The sequence below is a fragment of the Moschus berezovskii genome, chromosome 3 (genome assembly GCF_049115385.1).
Source record: "Moschus berezovskii isolate FMDL1 chromosome 3, NW_MosBer_1.0, whole genome shotgun sequence".
Taxonomy (NCBI): domain Eukaryota; kingdom Metazoa; phylum Chordata; class Mammalia; order Artiodactyla; family Moschidae; genus Moschus; species Moschus berezovskii.
Genome location: NC_142462.1, coordinates 56103634 through 56120884, shown reverse-complemented (window position 1 = coordinate 56120884; position 17251 = coordinate 56103634). Strand labels below are relative to the sequence as shown.

Genomic DNA, 17251 nt, shown 5'->3' with positions numbered 1-17251 from the left:
TGTAAAAGAAAAAACATATAGAGTGTTTTTTACCATAATTGTGTGGTAGCTCTCCCCTGAGCATATAGGTCAGCATTCTTAGTTGCAAATGGGAAATTCTGCCTGATTTAAGCATAAAAGCAATTTTTCAAAAGGCTCTTGAAGTAAGTCAAGCATTTCCAGGTAGGCCATGCTTAAAACCCAGGTGAGAATCAGAGCCCAAATCATGTCTAAGGACATATGATAGCGACATGTCTGCTGCTCCCACTAAATGCTTGGGTGCCCCTGGAGGCTCCAGAGGGCACAGATGAATTCTTAACCCTTCCAGCTCCTTTGCCTCACTCATTCCAGGTTTAAAGTCTTGAGCAGAAGCACCTGATTGGTCAAGACTGTATTACACACCTGAGCCCAAATTTCCAGAGACAGTGAAATCAAGGATCAGGATCATTCACTGAAGGCTACAAAATAGGGAATTCCCCCAAACACAGGCAAGGGCGCCTTCAAATTCTCTACTCATTTCCACTGCATCTGCTATACTTAAGGTTATCTCTATCAAGTGTACCTTCAGATCTATTTATTATATAGGTTCCACTTTATATGTCAGAGACTCAAAGTAACTGTGACTTACAAAAGCTAGAAATTTATCTTCTTTCAAGTTACAGTCAAGAAATAGATCGTTCCAGACATGGCATGGAGCCATAAAATCATTCAGGGATCCAAGTTTTTTGCATCTCATAGTTCTGTGATACTTAAAATAGTGCCCTTACCCAAACAGTCCAATATGACACACCAGCACATCCACGCCCACACTACAAGCAGCATGATAGAAAATAGAAGAAAGATGGTCCTTTTCTTCCATTAAGACACATCCCAGAGTTGAACATACCTTCCATTATATGCAATTGGCCAGCTCTTAGTAACATGACTATGCTTAACGGTACAGGAGGTTGAACAATGCCATCTTTATACTGAACTTTATACTGGACGTCCCATGTAATGTCCACCAATCAAGGGTTCCATCACTATAAGAGAAGGGGAAAAAAGATACTGGAGGACAACCAGTATTGAGGCAATCTGTCCCTCGACAAATAGCAGGTTGAAATTTTAGTGAATAAGATTAGGTAAGAATATAATAGAATTTTCTATGAAGGTTGCTGAACACAGTTAATTTAAAATGTGAGAAATGCTTCCAAATGTCTAAAAATGGGATAGTGTTTCATTTGTAAGTGAGGTGGGTTGAGAAAAGGGACAGTTCATGCTCAGTCTCAGACTTAATGTTTATATTCAGAAATGACAAAAGTTAAAAGACTGGACTAAATGAAAGTTTAAGGGTCTTTCTTGAGGCAGATTGCTATAGTCAGAATTGTATGCTTGGCAGAATGTAGTGTGCCAATTCAAATTCTCCTCTGGGTCTTTGTAGAACATGCAGCAGCCCCTAAGGAGGTCAGCGAGACCTTGGGGTTAGAGGAAATAAAGAAAATACTAGGAAAAATTCACAGATAAGAAATACATGGGCAAACTGGGTGCAAGTTCAAAGCTGTGGAAATAGTATGGAGAGTTAGAGGGCACTTGCATGTCTGGGTCATATTGCAACATGCTTCTTGAGGCAAAGAGTAACGGGGCTCTAAGCCACTGGTGACAAGGGTGGAGTGCAGTGCCCAGAGAATAACAGATAGGTCAGAACCTCCCAGGACCGCTGCTGCCTGGCTCAGAGGCTCCTGGGCTGACTATTCTGAACCATACTTTCAGAAGCAGTCTTCAAGGAACTGATTTCCTAGGATAGCAGTAACGCTTGGCTCATTTCCAGCACTGTACATGTCCCCAAAGCTTTTTATAGACATTCTCTATTCTCAAGATTTCAGGTTTATTATAAAGATATACATGTTATCCAAGTAAGCTATGTGTGTCACAGGGAGCTTTGGTTTAGTATTGGTGTTTTTGTTGCCTTCTACCCTTTTTCCACATTATATAAATGTATTAAAAAACACTAATAAAAGCATAGATTCCTGGACTGATACATTTCTAATAATAATTATAGTATTAATAGTAACTAGTATTTTTCTTTGACTTAGTGCTTTATATGAACTTTCACATTTTAAAAAGTTGAGGTGTAATTGAAATGCAACATTATATTAGTTTCAGGTGTACAACAAAATGATTTTATAATTGTATACATTGGGAAGTGGTCACCACAGTAAGTCTTGTTCACGTTTATCACCACACACACAGAACTTTTTTTGGGTGTGTGTATGTGATAAGAACTTTTAAGATTTACTCTTAGCAAATTTCAAATGTGCAATATAGTATGATTAACTATAGTTACCATGCTTTACATTATATCCTCATGATTTATTTATTCTATAATTGGAAGTTTGTTACTTTTGTCTCCCTTTACCCATTTGGCCCACTCCCAACCTCTTCCTCTGGCAACCCGTGATCTGTATCTATGAGGCCGGGCTTTTAGATTGCACATATTAGATAGATCGTATGCATTTGCCTTTCTCTAATATTTCACCTAGCATAGAGCCCCCAAGGTACAATGATGTTGTTATAAATGGTGAAATTCTGTTCTTTTTTATGGATTAATAATCTTCCATTGTGTATATATACCCCATTTTCTTTACCATTCATGTATGGACATTTAGGTTTTTCTCTATCTTGGCTATTGTAAGCAATGCTGCAATGAGCACAGGGTTTCTTCTACTCTTGGTCTACTCCAATTAGTTTAAATTGCGGCAAGTACAAGGAGTATTTTTCTGGAAAAGATGGATAAAGACAATGGCCTATTTATTGCTTTCCCTAGTAAATAAAATAACATGCTTTAAATTCTTCTCTATTCCACCACTGAAGAATAACAAATCAACAGCCTTGTCCATTGATGGATGAATGGATAAGCAAAAATGTGGCAGATACACACAATGGAATATTATTCAGCCTTAAATAGCATGGAAATTCTGACATAAGGTATGATGTTGATAAACCTTGAAGGCATTATGCTAAGTGAAATAAGCCAGTCATAAAAAAAACAAATACTGTATGATTTCATTTATATGAGATACTACAGTGCTCACATTCATGGAGACAGAAAGTAGAATGGTGGTGGCCAGGGCCTGGAGAGAGGAGGGGAATGGGGAATTAGTGTTTAACAGGTATATTACTATCACCGATTTAATGGACAGAAATTTGAGCAGACTTTGGAAGACAGTGAAAGACAGAGGAGCCTGGCATGCTACCATCCCTGGGGTCACAAAGAGTTGGATACAACTTACCAACTGAACAGCAACACAAGATGGAAAGAGATTTGCAGATGAATGGTGATGATATTTGTACAACAGTGTTAATATACACAATAGCACTGAACTCTACGCTTAAAAATGGTTAAGATGGTAAATTCTGTGTTATGTGTATTTTACCACAATAGCAAAAATTTGGAAAAAATTATCAGTAGCTTTATCTGAGTTCCCCATGGATACAATGCACTGGTCTTCTACATTATTCTTTTCTAGTACCTACCTTTAGACTTCAAGGAGTGTCTTTATTGTACTCTAAGTGCCTATAAGTGCTATAATATCACAGGGTTTGATAGATTTATACTTTCTTTGTGGGGATTTATTCAACCCTCCTTTGTGGCTTCCTTTCAAACTGTATTTTTTCTTCCTTGACTTTATCTTTATTTCTCAAATGTCTACTGTACTCAGATCCTATGTCAGTGGTTGAGAGCCCAGGATCTTCACTTAGACTTCCTGGATGAAGTCCTTGCTCTACTGCTTCTTTTCTCTGGGCGCTTGGATGAATGACTTAACCTACCTGTGTCTGTTTCCTCTTCAGTATAAGGGTGATAATAGTAGTATCCGGACATGCTAGGAGATTTAAAGATTTAATACACATAAAGGGCTTAGGACAGAGCCTGTCACATAGTAACACTTAATGAATATCCTCTATTACTATAATTAAATTAACTATTATTATTTCCAGAAGTTACTCCTGGGAGTCTTTAGTAGGAAGCATCTCTTGATGTTTCTAGCAACCCTGCCTGCCCTTGTTCTGGTAAGAACACTTATCTTTACTTTGGATAACTGCCATCCTAAGTGATTCTGTTAATCCTGGTCCTACCTAGATTCCCAAGCACTGTGTGAACATTTAACTCAGGCCTGGCCAGTCATACAATATTTCATCCCTCTAGAAGCAATGACTGATTCAAAGTGTGGGCCAATCAGAGTTCTTCTCTGGTCATGACAAGGAGATTCTGGAATATAGTAGTCTGTGTTTATGCCAGGGCTGCCAAGCTGAGACAATGGAAGCTTTGCAATATAGGCAGCCATCTTCCCTGTCTGCACAGAGGAAGCCCATCTGAGATGGGAAGCAGTAAGGCCAACACCCAAAAGGAAAAAGAGCCGAGAGTTAGTGTGGTGGGGTAGGGAGGAGAGGGCGAGATATGGGCCTATAACTTTGAGTCTTGGGGGCTGGCAACCCTCTGTCAGCTCCTATCCTGAACTTTCCAGGTCTGGGAGCCCACAAAGTATCTTTCTGCTTAAGATGGATTGAGCTCAGCTGTTGTCACTATAAGTAAAAACTCATGGCCAGGATGCCCTTTACATTCTATTTGTCCTTCCTTCTCTTCCTTCCCTTCCATTTCTTTTTTCCCAGATCCCTGAGTGACAAGGCCCTTGTACTGAACTGGGACTATCAGACTCCTACTCTGCAAGACCCATCTCTTTCCTTATCTTGGTTCTGGAGTTTTCCACCTCTGGCTAATTTTCTAATTTTCTTTGTTGGGATCACTAACTGTGACCTAAAACCTTCATTTCTTCTTAAATCTCTCCTCCACCCCTCCCTTTTTTTTTTCACCTCAGACAACTTCTCTGTCTTCCTGTAAGCAGATGTATCAAGTTTATTTTTTCTTCTTTGCTTTTATTCTGCATCTTTGCAGCTGCTACCTTTATGCCCTTCTTCTCTTCCGACATTAATCTTGGGATATCTGCAAAAGTGGGTTTCCTTTTACTATAGAAGACACTGCTGTTTTATGTTTCATACCTGAAACACTTTCTGACTATGCATTCCTCATCTCTGGCTGTTCCCTATAACAAGTCAAATTATTGGTCCCTAAATGAAAACCACCAGCAAGTACCTAATTTCCCTCTCCTAACACCATCAGTTCTGTTTCTCACTTATTCCTTTAGTCAAGTCTCAAACCAATACCTTTATCTAGGGCTGTTAAACTCTCAGAAGTGTTTAAAGGCAAGTTTAGTTCTTACTTAGATTGTGACTCCAATTGATAACTGTAGAAGGAATGAAGAATACAGAAAGTCAACATTAGGCCAGTATCTAGTAGTAAGTGTTATAGGTAAGAACCACTGATGTATACTAAAATCAATGAGCAAAGTATAAGGAGAAACAGGGTATTTGCATGGTCTCAAAGAGTCTCCCCACAGAATATATATTGGTTACAAAGGAGAAAATTATAACTTCACACTAGAGAAACCTAGAAGACACCACCTTAACCAGATGATCAAGATGAACATCACCACTAGTAAGACACATCAAGGTCATATGATGCACTGAGAAGTGTACAATATTTTTTCTGAGATGTTCTTGCCAGAAGTGTACAACCTCAGCTGAATCATGAAACATTATCAGGCAAACCCAAACTGAGTCACATTCTGTAAAATAACTGGCCAGTCCTCTTCTGTAGTGTCAAGGTCATGATAAGGAAAGACTGAGGAACTCATGCAGATCAGAGGACATGAAGGAGTCAGGAGAACTGTGAATACATTTGACCCCAGATTGGATCATGGATGAAAAAAGGATAGGAAAGGACAAGTGGGAAAATTTGACCAACATCTGCAAATTAGGTAACGCTGTTATCAATGTTAATTTTCTAACATGTCTTCCCTCCTGTAGAGAGTTCAGAGGAGCTTTCCATCAGTTCTTCAGAAGCTCTGGGCAGGAGAAAGCACCAGTTGTCCTTAGCAGTTGTCAGCTCAGTTTCATATCCTTGTGTTGATTCTCTTTCCCTCCCTGTTCCCCTTCCCTGTCCTGCCCTATTGCTCCCCAAACCACATTCCTAAATAAGCAACTTACAAGTCCCAGGAAAGATGGTGGCTGCAAGACCAGAATGTTTGGATGTGTTATGGATGTGAGGGGGAAGCTGATCTTGGGGCTTCTTTCATCTTACAACATTTTACCCTAATCACATATCCACACCAGTGCCTCTCTTGAAATTTCTCGAAAATGGGAGAATAATAAAATTGTGTATCCTTCACAACTACCTGGAGAACTTTCTCAGATACCAGCTGAAATCTACCACTGTTGAAGACAAAGTGCAGCAAAGATGTGTTATTTGGCAAAACTGGTATGAGGAATGTCCTTTGACCAGGCTTTGGCTCAGCTGGAATTCAGTGACCAAAAAACAGGGGCCCAAATAATAAAAGAGGTTCTCTTAAAAGCCAAAGATATAGCAGTGGGAGATCACCATGTGGGATTCAGATCCAACTTACATATGGCTGAGTCCACTTCAGGGCAAGGCCAGTACTTGGTACACATCGATATCACCATGGGGGTGGCTTTGGGATCATGGGATTATTTTGTGAAGTTGGTGGATGGCCCCTCACCTCCACATGAGGCCCAAAGACAGTGTAACCCACACCAAAGAAGATATTCAGGAGCTTCGAAACACGACTATCACATTCACACTGTACGATGGGGGAATTCAGAATCCACAGTATAGACTTTACTACTGGTTTTCTAAAAACAAACAAAAATTAGTTTTATGAAACAAAACAACTTACCAGTTCCAAAGTCTTCATTTTTCAGAGAACCAAGGCCAAGATACCTTCGGTGAAAACAATAAAAGGATACAGTGTTGAGAACATCACGGAAGCTCCAGGATGTCTGATAAGATTCTCTTCTGTTTTTTGTGTTCTCTGTCCCTCTTGCTCTTCCTTTTTATGGAAGACTAAAATGGCTAGTCCTTTTTGACCAGTCTGCCCTAATTCTTCAACTTTCCTCTGCTTGCCCTCCTCTTCCCTGGCTCCATTTGTAGCTGGTAGCTCATCCTCACTAGGCTCTAGGCCAAAGCCAGCAGAAAACTGGCTGCTTAAACAGCCCTCCTGCTCTGGTTAAACAAACTCCCTCTGGTTGGCTGCCACCGTCACTGCCCTTGCCACTCTCCACTCCGCTAACATCTGCATATCTGCATTCACATGTAGCTCTGGCCACTCTTCCCTTCTGACCAGTAAAACTTCCACCGCAAAACCCCCATCTGTACCTTCTGGCCTTGCGGCTTTCCTCCAGTGCATCACCATTGACATTTTATCAGCTTCTTTTCACACAACGCCACTTAGGCACTCATGCTCTTTGGACAAGGGTAGCAGTGCTGTGCGGAGAAGGCAACGGCACCCCACTCCAGTACTCTTGCCTGGAAAATCCCATGGACGGAGGAGCCTGGCAGGCTGCAGTCCACGGGGTCACTAGGAGTCGGACACGACTTCACTTTCATTTTTTACTTTTGTGCATTGGAGAAGGAAATGGCAACCCACTCCAGTGTTCTTGCCTGGAAAATCCCAGGGACAGGGGAGCCAGGTGGGCTGCCATCTATGGGGTTGCACAGAGTCAGACACGACTGAAGTGACTTAGTAGCAGCAGCAGCAATGCTGTGGGGGCACATAGGGAAATAATCAGTGAAGAAATAGTCCCTAAGGGCTGTCTGTTTGACTTCTTCAAGACAACAATAATATATTGATTCACTTGGAAAGTATTTTTTCAGCGCCTAACATGTACCACTCATTGTGCTTCAGTGCTGGGAATACATCAGTGAGTAAAACAGACACAAGGCCCTGCCACACACAGCTTACATTTCAGTGAATGAGGATAACCGAGTGACAGAAGTGGTGCTGAAGTGCTGCATCTCTCTTTCCCTCTTTATACCTTTCTTCCTCAATGGCAGGCAAAGCACTCATTCTATATCTTAGAGCTAAACTTTATTAGTCTTATGACTCAGGATTAGAATTTGTGTTTGACCCACTACCCACGAGCCACATGGGTTCTCCTCTGTTGAGAGAAAGGCTGATACCTAAATGGTCTTCAGCTGTAAACTATTAAAGGCTGTTCGACCCGCCTTTCCCTGCCTCAGCCGGGACCGCACAACCTGAAGGGCAGAAATTGTCTCTTCGAGCAGGAGGGAGGCTCAGTTCTCCAGTGCTTTCACTCTGCGCTGCAGCGCTTTTTCATTGATGCCTCTTCTGTCTGTGGTTTTGAAAATATTCGCCACGTTCTCAGCTCTGTAGCTTAACATTTATTATAACAACAGAAGAAAACTCTTCCTTACATAACAGCCTGCTTTAAAACCATTGCTATGCTTAGTGGAGAGACAGTAAGTTAATGAGACCATGAATACCTGTGATATCTGCATTGGAAGCAGTTCAGCTTCCAAGACGGATGAGCTGGTTCAGAGCGAGGCCAAGGGAGAGACAGTCTTTCTTACTTACCCTCATTCCCTGCAAAGGGAATGGAAAATGACTGGTTGCTTTTTCAGTGTGAAGTGCTCTCTCTTTGGGAATTTACTGTTGCTGTTTTTGAAGATAAAGGAATTTGCGCTGCAGGCTCCAGGTATAATGCTATCTAACTTTTCTGTTTCAGACATAATTTTGGGGAAGGGCATTTCCATTTCTCAATGGGATTTTAACAGTAGAGAACTCTCCAGCTGACTCGTCTTTACAAGATTCATCTTTCCAGGGCTTACATTCTAACTACCCAAGATGATTTGGGGGGTGGAAGATCTCCATCGGGAGATTTGATCCTTGAAAATTTACCTTTACAGATCACTTATGTTGGATTAACAATTACTTTTTTTGTTATTAACAGCTTCTTAAATGTAAATATTTTCTGGAAGGAGGTGTAGAAAAGGAAAACTTATTTTCTCTCTATCCTTCTAGTTTCTTGGCTGAGAACCCCTAGTAATGAAAGACATATTGAAGAAGAAATTCATTGGGCCTGGACTCCATCTTAGGCCTGTTCATGCTGATCATGCTCAGCCACCTTTCCAATGGACTCTGAACTCTGTGTTTAGTGCCTATGAAAACGACAACAGAAGGATAAGACCCCCTCCAGACAGGGGAACCTTGAAGATCGTATCTAGGTTACTCATCGCCTAAGAGAAAACATACACTAATCACCCATTCCTCCAGACAGGCCATAAATTTTCTGTATCTATCGGAATGTAACCTCGGGCTTATTGATTATTGGCTAACTGTTCGACTGAGCACATGAGCACATAGCACGTAAATAATGGGGTTACTGGGGTTGTATTTTCCTTGGTTTATGTAAGTCTCAAGGTATTTGGAGTGGTGGGTTCAGACACGTACGCATGGAGTATAAAAGCTTTTCACAAATGTTGGTCGGGGTCCTTGGCTAAGAGGAGACTCTGCCTTGGGCCTGCTGGTCTGCATTGTCCTTCTGAGTGAGTTTGTTTCCCGGAACATGTGGCTACGACAATATTAACAAGAGAAAAACGAATGTAATTACATATGTACAGAGGTGTACCAGGGCTGCTTTCTGCCCTCCTGCTACAGGGTACCTTTTGAAGTGAAGTGAAAGTCACTCAGTTGTGTCTAACTCTTTGCAACCCCATGGATGGTAGCCCGCCAGACTCCTCTGTCCATGGAATTCTCCAGGCAAGAATACTGGAATGGGTTGCCATTCTCTTCTCCAGGGCATCTTTCTGACCCAGGGATCGAACCTGTGTCTCTTGCATTGCAGGTGAATTCATTACCATCTGAGCCAAGAGGGAAGCCCACAGGGTATCTTTTACCTTATCTCTCTTTCAGGAGGTGATATGTAGGTCAGACTGTTCTTCTTGCACCAAATCTCAAGTACCTTAATTCAAAATAATCAGGATGCCAAAGTGGCATATTTTGAGGTGATATATTCTGAATCCCCATAAAGGTAACAAATTGCTTTTTTTGTGCATTAGTGGGCTGCAGCAGCAGTGAGTTCTGTTACATTAATTTCCTCAACTTGAAAGAACTGAGCAGAATGAGCCTTGAATATCTCTCTTTTGGGGAGGGAGGTAGAAAGCCTTGAACGCTATGAGGGATAGGCATTGAGACAAGGTATGAGAGTCCCAAGGACGAAAAAGGGCCTGGGTGGCCTTGTGTGATTATCAAGGATGTCAGTAGGGTGATGTTGGGAGGATAGGGGAGGCCCTGGGGATGTTGTCTTTTCTGTCCTAAGGATTTTTGTAGAAAATTTTAAACTGAAAGAGTTCTTTATGTAATATTCTAAGGATTTTGGGGTTTTGATTTTGTTTTCTTTTTAAAAATATTTTATTGGAGTACAGTTAGTTTACAGTATTACTTTCTGCATACAGCACAATGAATCAGTTATACATATATCCACTCTTTTTAAGATTCTTTTCCATATAGGTCATTAAAGAGTAGTGAATAGAGTTCCCTGTTCTATATCAAAGTCAAAGTCAAAGTGAAGTCGCTCAGTCATGTCTGACTCTTTGCGACCCCATGGACTGTAGCCTACCAGGCTTCTCTGTCCGTGGGATTTTCCAGGCAAGAATACTGGAGTGGGTTGCCATTTCCTTCTCCACTGTGCTATATAGTATGTCCTTATTAGTTATCTTGTCCTAAGGATTTTGATGGCTCTCCTTCCTCTGTGGATATGCGTTACTGCTTCTGGGAGTGAACCCCCCTAGAATGCTACTCCCCAGGGTAAACTGTGTCTCCCAAACTTTTTACTCACTCTGAGTTGGTCCAGACCATAGAAGCTTATCTGGGTTTGAGAATAAGCAATACTGTAATGGCAATTTGGCTTATGTATGGCTAATTTAACTTTGGTTTCCTCCAAAAGAAATGAAAAAGGCTAGCACAAAGTTTATAAACACGGTAAGTTTACCGGAATGTGAAAGCGTTCTCCAGTCTCCCTTTATCTTCTAGATGCCTTTCTAGAGTTCAGGGGTCTTGACAGTCTGCAAAAATGCCTTCTGTTCCCCAAGTCAGAAAAAACTTACTCTTACAAACAAGGCAATACTTTTACTACCCAGGAAGTTGTTTCTCTCAGACTGCTTATCTGGGTTTACAGCCTTGAGATTCTTATTACATCAACCCAGGGACAAAGCTCCCCTTATTTGTGCTTATGCTTCTGGGCTGAATTTTCCATTTATGTCCCAGGGATGATGACCACCACACATTCCCGACCTTCAAGGGGTGGGATGCACTTCTGTGAATAAGAGCAACTCCTTCTAGAGGGGACTTAATTGGACAGAGAAGAAGGAAAGTGTATCTATTGCCTTTTCTGGAATGAGGGAGCTTCTAATGCACCCCGCAAGAGAGGGAGAGTTCCTGGCACTATTTCTTTTAAAATTTACACTTTTAGGGTTAATGGAACATGACAACAAACTTACATACAGATTGCTTTATAAAGCTTAGTTTCCCATTGCTATGACATGTACTGGTAAGGATATTTATAATAAATTCCCTTTAATTTCATATATCTCAATTTCAAATTCTTGAATTTGCAATACTTTAGGAATACAGATTGCCTTTAAAATTGTGATTTTTAGAGCTGATTTGTTTTTCATATTGATAAACTTTTAAAAAATACCTTCAGAAGTCTAGGAAATTATCTTTTCTACTTAGAGGGTAAAGCTGTGATGGCAGTTTATCTTCTTTATAACTCCCCTATCTTTTTGGAGCAGGTTGTGATTGTGGGCAGATTATTCTGATACTATTGCTTTGTCTCTGCAGTATTTTGCAGCTGAAAAGTTTTCTCTGTTATCATTAAACATATATCCTTGCTAAACATGTGATGGTAGTTCTCTAGATATAAATGAGTTCTTTAGATTCTATTATTTCAGTTCAATAGCTCTTACATTTTAGCATACATTAACATCACCTGGGAAGATTTCTAAAATGTACATATCTGAGTGTACTCACAGGGCCTAAGCCTGAGTAGCTTGGGTGGGAACCCAAGGAGCTGCATTTTAAGCTTTGCCTGAGAGCGACATTCTGGGGGGTAATTCAGTGCCTCAGAGCTGGTTTCTTAACCTCAGCACTATTGTCATTTTGGTTGGATGAACATTTGCTGTGGAACTGTTTGCTGCATTATAGGAATCCACCAGCAAGGTGGGAGACCTGGGTTTGATCCCTTGGTTGGGAAGATCCCCAAGAGAAGGGAATGGTTGCTGCTGCTGCTGCTGCTAAGTCGCTTCAGTCATGTCTGACTCTGTGCGACCCCATAGACAGCAGCCCACCAGGCTCCCCTGTCCCTGGGATTCTCCAGGCAAGAACACTGGAGTGGGTTGCCATTTCCTTCTCCAATGCATAAAAGTGAAAGTGGAGAGTCGCTCAGTCAATGTCTGACTCTTAGCGACCCAATGGATGGCAGCCTAGGGAATGGTTACCCACTCCAGTATTCTGGCCTGGAGAATTCCATGGACTCCATGGGTTCACAAAGAGTTGGACACAACTGAGCGACTTTCACTTTCAACTAGCCTCTGCCCACTAGATATGTGCCAGTAGCATTCCCACCCATCGTGACAAACAAAAATGTCTCCAAACATTTTGCTCTTCCTCATTCAAACATCCTAGCCACTTAAGCATTCTTAAGAGTGTTGGATTCTTATGGGACTCTGGTCCAAACTTAGTTTTCTCAGAACTCTGTAGGATAAAATTAATCTTTTGTCATGGAGGGCTCAAGCTAAGGGCTCTCAAACCATTTCCAGCCCCCAGACAATTTGGCCATATTTTTCTTGTAATTATTAAAATCAGTTGCTAATGCTTACAATTTGGGATAAACCTATTTCTGGGTTTGCTTGAAAATTCAGAAATTCTGACCACACCAGTTCTCATTGGTGTGAGGTAAGAACCAACTGGACCAAGGGAACAGCTGCAGTAGGGACCCAGAAGTGCTCTCCAGTTTCCTGAATCCTCCACTGGCTGATCTCACTTATCCATGTCTGGCTCCTAGAGGTACTGGATTTGCAATCCCTGGTTTAAAAACTCCATCACTACTGACTGAGAACGGGGCACTCCATATAGAATAATTTTGCTGGGGTTGGCAGCATTTAAAAGTTTTTTTAAAAAATTTATGTATTTATGCCTGCTCTGGGTCTTCACTACTGTCCTTGGGCTTTCTCTGGTTGCAGTGAGTGGGGGGCTACTCTTCATTGTGGTGCACAGCCTCCTCACTGCAGAGGCTTCTCTTGGTGCAGAGCGTGGACTCTAGGGCTCAGGGTTTCAGTAGTTAAAGCACTCAGGCTCAGCAGTCGTGGTTCACAGGCCTGGTTAGTCCTTGTCATGTAGGATCCTTCCCAGACCGGGGATAGAACCCGTGTTCCCTGAATTGGCAGGAGGAGTCTAACCACTGGACCACCAAGAAGTCCATGGTTCATTTTTCTAAAATTGAAGAATAGTTGATTTACAATATGTTCCAGCTGTACAACATAATGATTAATATTTTTTATAGATTGTACTCCATATAAAGTTATTGTAAAATATTGGCTATATTTCTTATGCTGTATATTACATCCTTGTATCTTATTTATATGCTATTTATTTTTATTGAGGTATAGTTTACTTACTATATTAGTTTCAGGTGTACAATATAGTGAATCAAATTTTTGTAGATTATACTTCATTTATAGTTATTATAAAATATTGGCTATTTTTCATATGCTGTACAATATATACTTTTAGCTTATTTATTTTGTACATAGTAGTTTGTACCTATTACTCCCCTACCCCTATCTTGCCCTCCCACCCCTTTCCCCACTGATAATCACTAGTTTGTATCTATGAGTTTGTTTCTGTTTTATTATATTTATTTTTAAAATTCTACATGTAAGTGAAAACATACAATATTTCTCTTTCTCTGTTTGACTTATTTTACCCCCCATAATGCCCTCCAAGTCCATCTGTGTTGTTGCAAATAGCAAGATTTTGTTCTTTTTATGGCTGAATAATATTCCATTTTGTATGTATATATGTGTGTGTGTATGTGTATACATGTTTAAAATGTTATTGAATCAGTTATGTCTGACTCCTTGTGACCCCATGGACTATAGCCTGCCAGTCTCCTCTGTCCATGGAATTCTCCAGGCAAGAATACTGGAGTGGGTAGCCATTCCCTTCTCCAGAGGATCTTTCTGACCCAGGGATTGAACCAGGGTCTCCTGCATTGTACACACCCACATCTCCTTTGTCTAGTCCCTGAAAGTGGTTCATTGGTCTATCAAGAACCAGCACTTGACAATGATTCAAAAAAATATTCACCCCAATATTCACAGCATTATTTACAATAGCCAAGATATGGAAGCAATCTCAATATCCATCAACAGATGAATAGATAAAGATAACCACTCTCCATAAAGAAAGAAGTAGGTGTGTGATGCACAATTACCCTTACTATACCTGAACCTATGCTCTTGTGTGACTAACAATTTCATATGTGATGATGAGAAACTTGGACTTAGGATTGATTTCAAAAGAAAAGTAGCTGAAAATACTGCAGGTAGGGGCTTGGCTGGCTTCATGGACATGTGCCTATACATTTACACAAGAGCCTGCGTGTAGAAGGACCCTGCACTTCACTTAATGCCTTGATGTTGCCATCTTGAATTCTTTTTTTCTTTAATTTACTGTGACTCTATTGTAATAGCAGAAGACTAGAAACAGGGAAAAATCTGTCTGCATGGAGTGGGTAAATAAGCCACACAGTGGAGGACTCTGAGGCTAGAAAAAGGAACTAGGAAGATCTCAACATATTGCTGCAGAGAGATCGATGGAGTGGGTTGTTCTCTGAATAATGCAAGGTGGCTGTCCAAAATGGGCAATGTTTACTGGTTTATCATAAAAGGATTTAGCTGAGGAACAGCCAGGTGGAAGAGCAGCATAGGGCAAGGTATGTAGGAAGGAGCGTGGAGCTTCCAGGATGCACCATTCTCCCCAAATCTCTATGTATTCACCATCCTGGAAGCTCTTGAAATTCTTAATAATTTTTGAACAAGAGGCCCTACGATTTCTTTTTGCACTGAGCTCTGTAAGTTACACAGATGGATCTGTCTGGAGGAGGGGCTTTTTACATTTATTAAATTAATTAATTAATTTTAAAATTTTATTTATTTTTAAATTTTATTTTATTATCATGGGAGGTGGAAGGATTCAAAAATACTAAGTTTAGGAATATATCATTGTAAAGAGAAACGGGTCCTTTTCCCTTGATGAGATTGGAATACATTTATCCAAGAAATTAACAGGCACCCCTCAAAATCAGCTTCAAATAGGGAATTTCTAGGAGGCAAGGAAACAGAAGACAAAGAAGGCAGTATGATAGTATGGAGAATCTGGGTATAAATGGATTCTAATGAATTTAGACAAACCACATAATTTCTTCAAGGCTTAGTTTCTTTCTTTATAAAATGACGGTAATAGTTCTGATGTTGTAAAGTTGTGAGGTTTAAATGAGATAGTGTGTGAGTATTTTGTACAGTGATTGGCATGTAGTATGACCTCAGGACATGACAGCTATGTTAATTTGGGACTTTGTTCTCAGGAGTCTACAATCCAGAAGAAGAGATAGATGTATTGAGTCATGACAGTGAAATCTAGTATGTTAGCTTAGGCTGTCATCACAAATATCATAGACTGGGTGGTTTAAACAATAGAAATTTGTTTTCTCACAGTTCTGGAGGCTAGGAGTTAAGATCAGGGTACCAGCATGATCAAATGCTCACGTTCTGGTAAGAACTCTCATTCTGGCTTTTGAACAGCTGTCGTTTTGCTGTGTCCTCACTTGGCAGAAAGCTCTGGTGTCTTTTCCTTTTCCTGTTAGGACACCAGTTTGATTGCATCAGGGCTCTCCCCTTAAGACTTCATGTAATCTTTTTTTTAAAATTTATTTTATTGAGGTATAGTTGATTTACTATGTTGTGTCGATTTCTTCTGTACAGAAAAGTGGTTAGTTACATACACATATATATTCTTCTTAATATTCTTTTCCATTATGGTTTATTATAGGATATTGAATATAGTTCCCTGTGCTATACAGTAGGACTATGTTGTTTTTCATTTAATCTTCATCCTTAAAGGCTCTAGCTCCAAAATATAGTCACACAGGGGGTTAGAGTCCTCCATATGCATTTTTTTGGGGGGCAATACAGTTTAGGCCATAACATCTGGCATAAGTACAACCAGGGCATAGATGAATGACCAGCTCTGCTAGTAGAGGGAGGTCAGAGAAGGCATCACAGAGGAGGTGATTTCTGAAATGTATGTAAAATATTTTAATGAAAGAAGTATGTGCTCAGAATAAATCAAGGAGCAGAGAGGAGTATATAGTAAAGAACAATAATTTCCCACCTGTCTCCAGCCTCAGCTTCACTTTCCATAGTTGATGCTCGGGGGTGAATGTTTGTGTCCCCTCAGAATTCGAATATTGTAACCCTAATCCTCAATGTGACGGTATTTGAAATTGGAGCACATGGGGGTTAGGTCATGGGGGTGGAGCTGTTAAGATGGGCTTAGTGCCCTTATAGGAAGAGAAAAAAGAGGAGAGAACTTTCTCTCCCGCTCACCCTTCCTTGTCCCTCTCCCCCTGCAGTCCCTCCCTTCCCCTCCCCCTCGCCCATGAGGATACAGCCCTCAGCAAACCAGGAAGAATACTCTCACCAGACACTGGGTCTGCCAGTGCCTTGATCTTGGACTTCCCAACTTTCAGAAATGTGAAAAATAATTTCGTTTGTTTAAACCTACCAATGCCAGTGTATGATATTCTGTCACAACAGCCTGAACTAAAGACAATATTTTAAAATGTTTCTGTTTTAGTTCTCATGTTTGACATCCTTCTCTACTCCCTCCAGTGCTAGATGTCTATCTTGTAGCTTTCCCTCTAGTTCTTCTATTGGTTATCTTTTTGACTGTAAGTGATTTACTTGCACCTGTTTGTTTCGTCATCACTTTTCTGTGTTATCTATCGACTCCCAAATTTATAAAAAGAGAGTCATGTTCCATTCTTTTCTCTTGCTTTCCTCCTCCTGCCATGGCTCGCCTTCTTTTATTTTAACCTTTTACATTATCAAGATTACCAATTTATTTTCTGTTCTGCTACTACAGTCAAGTTTTCCTTACAAATCAAAAAAAGCAGCTTTTGTGTTGTTAAGGCTGTGCAAATGCTGGTCTAAGTTACATGCTTGAAATACTTCCACTTCTTTACTGAGCCAAATGATATAAACTCAGCACCAGTAGGAGGATATCTTTTCCTCAAAGTC

General features: G+C 40.6%; 1 long non-coding RNA gene and 1 pseudogene across 1 annotated transcript in view; one reads left to right on the top strand and one right to left on the bottom strand.

The window, feature by feature from the left end:
• LOC148778330 (uncharacterized) overlaps positions 1-7218 on the bottom strand; it is a 54520-nt gene extending 47302 nt beyond the window's left edge. Inside the window, exon 1 of the long non-coding RNA XR_016036395.1 lies at positions 6768-7218. This is a non-coding gene — a long non-coding RNA (uncharacterized LOC148778330). The remainder of the gene's footprint in view (positions 1-6767) is intronic.
• Positions 6311-6752, top strand: LOC129551936 (large ribosomal subunit protein uL22m pseudogene; annotated as a pseudogene).
• Positions 7219-17251: the final 10033 nt, after the last annotated feature.